The following is a 6,227-nucleotide window of genomic DNA, read 5'->3' on the forward strand; positions in this document are numbered from 1 at the left end:
TCTAAATAATGAAATGGATAAATTTTACTGACACCTTCAGTTTCTACAATCTACCTGGAAAATATTGCTTCCAAGACAGAAATCCAAGAAAGGAGCTTTTACGTGTGGTCTTTAGCCCTTCAAAGAGAACATCAGACGTGCAGGGAGGCATATAACAGGAGTCCCAAGTCCCCTGTATATGGCCTTCCCTTTACGCTGCCCCTGAGAAGCCTCCAGCTGCAGAGTGCAGTACAACTCTCAGACTCAGAGGAGCTGAACCCACCTGCCGAGATAAGACAAGGAAAAGGTTCTAAGTAAGTTGTATTTCTAATGTCCAGAAAAGAAACAGACCAAGTGACACAAACTCTTTGTCCTCTTTTTCCTTCTCCTTATCCAACCCACCTCAAAATCCACACAATTCACATCCCAAATTCTACCTGCATCAGTCAAGAGAGGTTGAGTTTTGCTTCACTAACATAAAAGATCAAAATCTCAGAAGCTTAAATTAAAATTTTATTTCTTCCTCCTGTAATGTTGCCATGGGCCCAGGGAACTTGCTAAGGTAGGTGTCCTCCCTGGTAGCTCAGCAATCCAGTCTGCTTTGGTCTAATGTTATCTCCATAGCATTACGAGCTTTCCCAATCATGAGGAAAAGAGCTTGCAGAAGCAAGCACCAGCTCCTAAGTGCTTTCACCAGAACTGACAGATCATTTTATTGCCCGGAATGTATCACATAACCATGCCTAACTTTAAGGATAAGGAAGTATAATTCCCATATGCTAGAGGTAAGTAAAAACCAGATATTGATAAACATTCAGAATGTTGATCACACAACCCACTTCCCAGAGCACCCTTCTCTGTAGCCACCCTGTTCTCTGCAAAAGGCAAAAAGCAAAGAGCCCCATTCGTAGGGCTCATTTCCCAATATCTTGCTGCTATAATCTGGACCACTTCCATCCTTAGGACTGTGGAACTTACGCTTTGTCAGGGATGGTGAGAGGCACTCTTGTGCAGCGCCTGACCCTGCAAAGAGCCAATATATCATGATGGTCAAGGGCATGGATTCTGGAGTCAGGCTGCCTGCACTTGAATCCTAGCTCTGCCCCTTTTTACCAGCATGGCCTTGGGCAAGTTAATGACATTCTCAACACCTCAGTTTGCTAATCTGCAACATGGGACTAGTAATGGTGCCTAACTCATAGGGTTGCTGTGCAGATTAATGATGCTAATACATGTGAAGCCCTTGGAAGGATGCCTGGCACTGAGTAAGGGCTGTAGAAATGTTTTCTACGACTATAATGCTTTACCATCTGCAAAAGGCACTCACAATCATTGGCCTGTTTGGTCATATAATTAATTTGAGGAACAATCTCACCCCCTGTACCTTCCATCCTCTTCCTTATCTGATAAAAGGATATTGACTCGTTTAAAGGCCTTCTCTCTTTTATGTTTTTGTTTTATTCTTTTTTACATTTTATTTTGTACATTCTTGTATGGGAAAAGCAATTAAAGAAAGAGACTGAGCTCTGCATTTAAGTTGACACCAGGACAATGATAAAGAAGGAGCTAGAGATCATAGTGTAAGTCTTGAGACAGAAAGTTGGAGCTAGACACACTTATAAAAGGATAACAATACACCCCTCTCCAGATATCTTAGTGGGACATTAAACTTTCCATGGGACATGCAGAGGAAAATTAGTCAATCTGATTATATCTCAAGAGATAGACTGAACTTAGCTCACAAAAATCTGTGTTAGGATGAACAGTAATTGATATTAAAATTTCCAGATGACAGAAAAACAAATAAGATTGAGAAAAACTAACTTTCCAAAAATCACCCAGATAGAAATGTGGTGAAACTAGTACTAGAACTCAGATCTTTAGCACCTCCCTTAATAAACGTATGTAGACCAATCTCACTAGCAGCAAAGACCTCTGTGTTGTTAAATCTAGTGGTTATTTCTCAGTTCTCATGTGTTTGACATATCTGAAGTGTGGAACGCAATTGATTATTCTCTCTTTCTTAGAAAACTTTTGCATTTGGCTTTTGAATACAACACTCTCCTGCTTTTCCCCCTCCATCATGGACTGCAACTTTTCCATCTCGTTTGCTAAATCTTCCCTGTTTCCTCAACCTCTATGTCAAAGGTGCTTCAGAGTTCAGTCCTTGGATCTCCCTTCTTATCTCTATACATTCATTCCCTTGATGAGTTCATTTATTTTCATAGCTATAAATTTCATCTACATGCTGATTAACCAAACAAATTTATAACTCCAGGACTTTCCCCTGAATTTCAGAATTTTATCTCCAACTGCCTACCTGGCTTTGCCACCTAGATGTCTAATGGGAGTCTCCTGTATTTAATGTGTCCAAAACTGAGCATCCAAACCTCCTCTCTTATTCAGTCTACTCCTGCACATTTTTCTGCATCTCAGTCAACTATAGCCCCAACCTTCCCACTGCTTAGCAAACACTTGGAATCATCCCCAGCTATTCCCTTTCTCTCTCATCCAGCATCCAGCCCGTAAGCAAATCCTTTCAGCTCGTCGGGAGGTTTAACCAGCACAACAGCAGCAATTGTCATCAAAACCATCATCCTGACACCTGTATTCTTGTGTTAGCCTCTTAATTGGTCTCCCTAAGTCACCTCCTTAAAGTCTTTGCTGAAATATCACCTGCAATATGAAGCTTTTCATAACCACCAAATTTAAAAAATGACCATCTCCCCTTCCAGTGCAGACCTTAGGCCCCTTCCCCAAGCATCTAGTACCTTCTATCTTGTGAGATAACTTACTTAATTATTTTATTTATACTCCATCTCCCTCCTACTAGAATGTGACCTCTAGAAGGTAAAAAAACTGGGAGTATTTGCTGTATCCCCAGGGTATAGAACAGTACAGAGTAGATGCTCAGTAACTTTGGTAAATGAATGAATATTCAGCCCTCAAGTATTCTCCAGCTGGACCCCCACCCTCTGCTGTCTCCTTCTACTTACCTTGTGGGTGTTGAATTTCCTCTCACTCTGGTTTTCCTCTCCACCTTGGTTTTCCTCTCCACCCTGGTGCTTCAACCTGATAACTTGGTGGACAGGCTGCCTGGCTTCTCTGTCCCCTCCTTCCTTCTCAAACAGCTTTCCTGGCTCCTGCAGCAGCAGATCATAGAATCCTCTCTGCCCCCTCATCAGATTCAAGGTCCTAATATTTCTTCCCATTCATCAGGTTCGTGCTCTGCTTGGCTGGAACTGGGATGGTAAAATGCATGGTCCAGAATTCCTTTGCCTTGGTCTTGACATTTTTCCTGACTACTCCAACCCATATTGACCTCTCCCACATATGAATTATTTTAAGGCATGACCAACAATAATAAGCATTTACCAACAAAGCTCCCTAAATGTCTGTAATAATAATATTAGGGAGATATTATCATACCCATTTTTCCAACAAGGAAACTGAGGCCCAGAGAAGTTAAACTATTTATCCAAGTTACAAAGAGTTAATAGAGTAAAAATTCTAATGCAAGTTGGTCTCAATTCAAATCTTGTGCCCTTATTGTCAAATGCTGTCATACTTACTGTCAGAACCAAAGTTAAGTTCTTGTTCATTTCTATTTCCTGGAAATGGGATTAAAGTCCCCTGGTGGCTATATGCAGGAACTGCCATACCCCCGATCTGTCAGTCTGTAACCAATACAGAGCTTGGCTTAGAGGAAACTTTCTGCCAGATTCACAGATTTATAGCCTTTGGTGGGAGAAGAAAGAAATGGGACAACATCCTGAGCCATTATGTAAGAAAGCACACCCCAACAGGAAACTGCCCTGCAGGGAAACCAGGAAATGAGCCCCTTACTCCCTTCCTCTCCTACTTCATACTGCACCTTGGCAGAAATCACAACGGCACATTCATGCTTATTATGACGGGAAGGGAAGAGACAGATTTGTCTGTTCATTTTCCAACCAAATGACTTTCTGCTCCTTAAGCGATATTTTCAGGGACCATTGTTACTGAGGGCCTCAGACACCTCCGGAAGCAACCAATATAAATCCATCCATCCACCTACCTGTGTAGTCAGCCATGGGAGAGATACAAAGTCTCTCCCTTGTAGGAATTATAAACAAGTTGGAGCAAGTGACAAGCCAAAGAGAAAGATAAGTGACTATACCCATGCACAGTCTGTAAAGCATGTTCTCATACAGCTCTTTTTAACCTCAACATACCCTGGTTGTAGGCACTATACCAATGAAGAGCCTTGTCTTCACAGACTAAGTACATGGATGATTCAGGGTTCCAACCCAGTTTTCAGACTCTAAGTCCCGTGCTCCTTGCACCGATCCACACTAACAGGTTCTATCCTGAGGCCTACGTAAGTGGTAGTTGGAGACAATAGGTGAGGTCTGCTGTGATCTCCTTATTGACTCTCTCACGAAAGTCAAAATTTAACCACAGCCTGCTTTGTGCTATTACTTACTGCCCAGGGATGCCACCCTCTGGAGGTCTCCAACATGGTTGCAATCCCTTGAAGACAGAGACAACTCCTTACACTTCATGTGTGTCCCCAGAGAATGTCCAGCAATGTTCTGGAGACTCAGCAATGCTCAGGGTCCAGCAATGCTCTGCCTTGGCCATGGAATCTTCCTGGCTGCTCTAGTACATACAGAACTGACTCATCTCCAAACCAGGTATGTAGTAAGTTCTCAATAACCATGTTCTAGATGAGGCAATATGGAGCCAGTGTGATTGTGAGCTGCAGCAACTCTTATGACTGTTTTCTCTATCCACAGCCACCCCTCTATGATCTCATTTCTGCTCTTAAATTTGGGACCCAGGCCAGTCCTGGGAATAAGAAGTGGTTCAGGCATGTTTGGGCCCATGGGCATTGGATGTCTTCCGGTGGCCACGGGAATAAACCACAGATCCTTCCCACATGACATGCTGTTCCTCTAACTTCCACAGTCTGTGGTACAGTGAGAAATCCCACACCCCCACCATGACCTTGTGGCCAGCCCTTCCACCCCCAGATGATCTCTCAATCCTTGATGTCAATGGCCAACCTCACAGACCTCTGGGACTTTGCCACATGGGATGCCTTTGATTAGTGACTCTGCACAGTGTGGTTTTGATTGGGTCACTCCCTAAGAACAAGGACTGTGAAGAGCTGTTCAGGGAGGGTAAACAGGCAGCCAGTTCATGCCCAAGCCAAGAAGGAAGCTAAAAGAGTCTCCACTCCCACTTCGTGATCTAACCACTAGACTGAGCTCCTGTTGCTTTACAAAAATGATTTGCTTTTAATTAAAATAGGAGCATAAATTATTTTTATCCCTGTATTATTGGGTGGTAAGTAAATTCACAGTAACTCACTGGATTTTTTAAAATCTATTTTAAATATAAACACACTGCCATATTTTCTGTGGGTTTGAAAGCTTATGTTAAGTTTGCAAATAAGTCAACTCCATAAAGATAACATCTTTCCCTAAAAAATGTGTTGCAATATAATGGCATGCTATGGAAAATTAACATCTTATTAAGAAAATACATGAATCCTCCCTCCGTTGAAAAGGCCCAGAGTAGACCTGAGTTCCTTACCTGCCCCTGAGGCCAGACTGACTGACAGAGCAGCCTCCAAACCAAACCTCGACTCCCCTCAGAGGTGTTTTCTGCGGCCCTCACAAGTTTCACAAGCAACATGAAGCTGTTATTTTATTTTGGGTCATGCTGAACTTTATTTTTGAACCTACTTCGTTACATGTCTGACAGGTCCTATATTCACAGAGGGACCTGAATCACTTTGGTCCACCCTGAAAAAATGTCATCTCACACAGGGCTGCATGGGAATGTGTAGCAATCTCCCAGCCCAGCTGTCTGTCTGAGTGCCACAGGTCCAGGCAAAGCCCTGTAAGGACATTAATAGCCAGACCTCGAGTGGCCATAACAACCAGCCCTCAGTGATGCGGACAGAGCACTGGACTTCTAACCTATTACAGGGAAAATAAAAGCCCAAGGCCACAAAGGGCAGGTATCATTTTAGACATAATGAGAGTTATCTGTGCACAGCTCCCCAGGCGCATCCCCTTCCAGCTCAGCTCCCTCTGTGTCCACTTTTCTTCTAAAGAGTGCTTTAGGAGCCTCGCAGACTAACAAGAGCCGCAGCTCTTTCTCGTGCCTCAGCGACAAGTGTTTTCAGCACCCTGCCCTGGGCCCGAGTCTTTGAGGGGTTCAGCAGATGCCCTTCCCAAGCCTGCCTTAACCCCGCC

This window comes from Cynocephalus volans, chromosome 10, assembly GCF_027409185.1.
Source record: "Cynocephalus volans isolate mCynVol1 chromosome 10, mCynVol1.pri, whole genome shotgun sequence".
Classification (NCBI taxonomy): domain Eukaryota; kingdom Metazoa; phylum Chordata; class Mammalia; order Dermoptera; family Cynocephalidae; genus Cynocephalus; species Cynocephalus volans.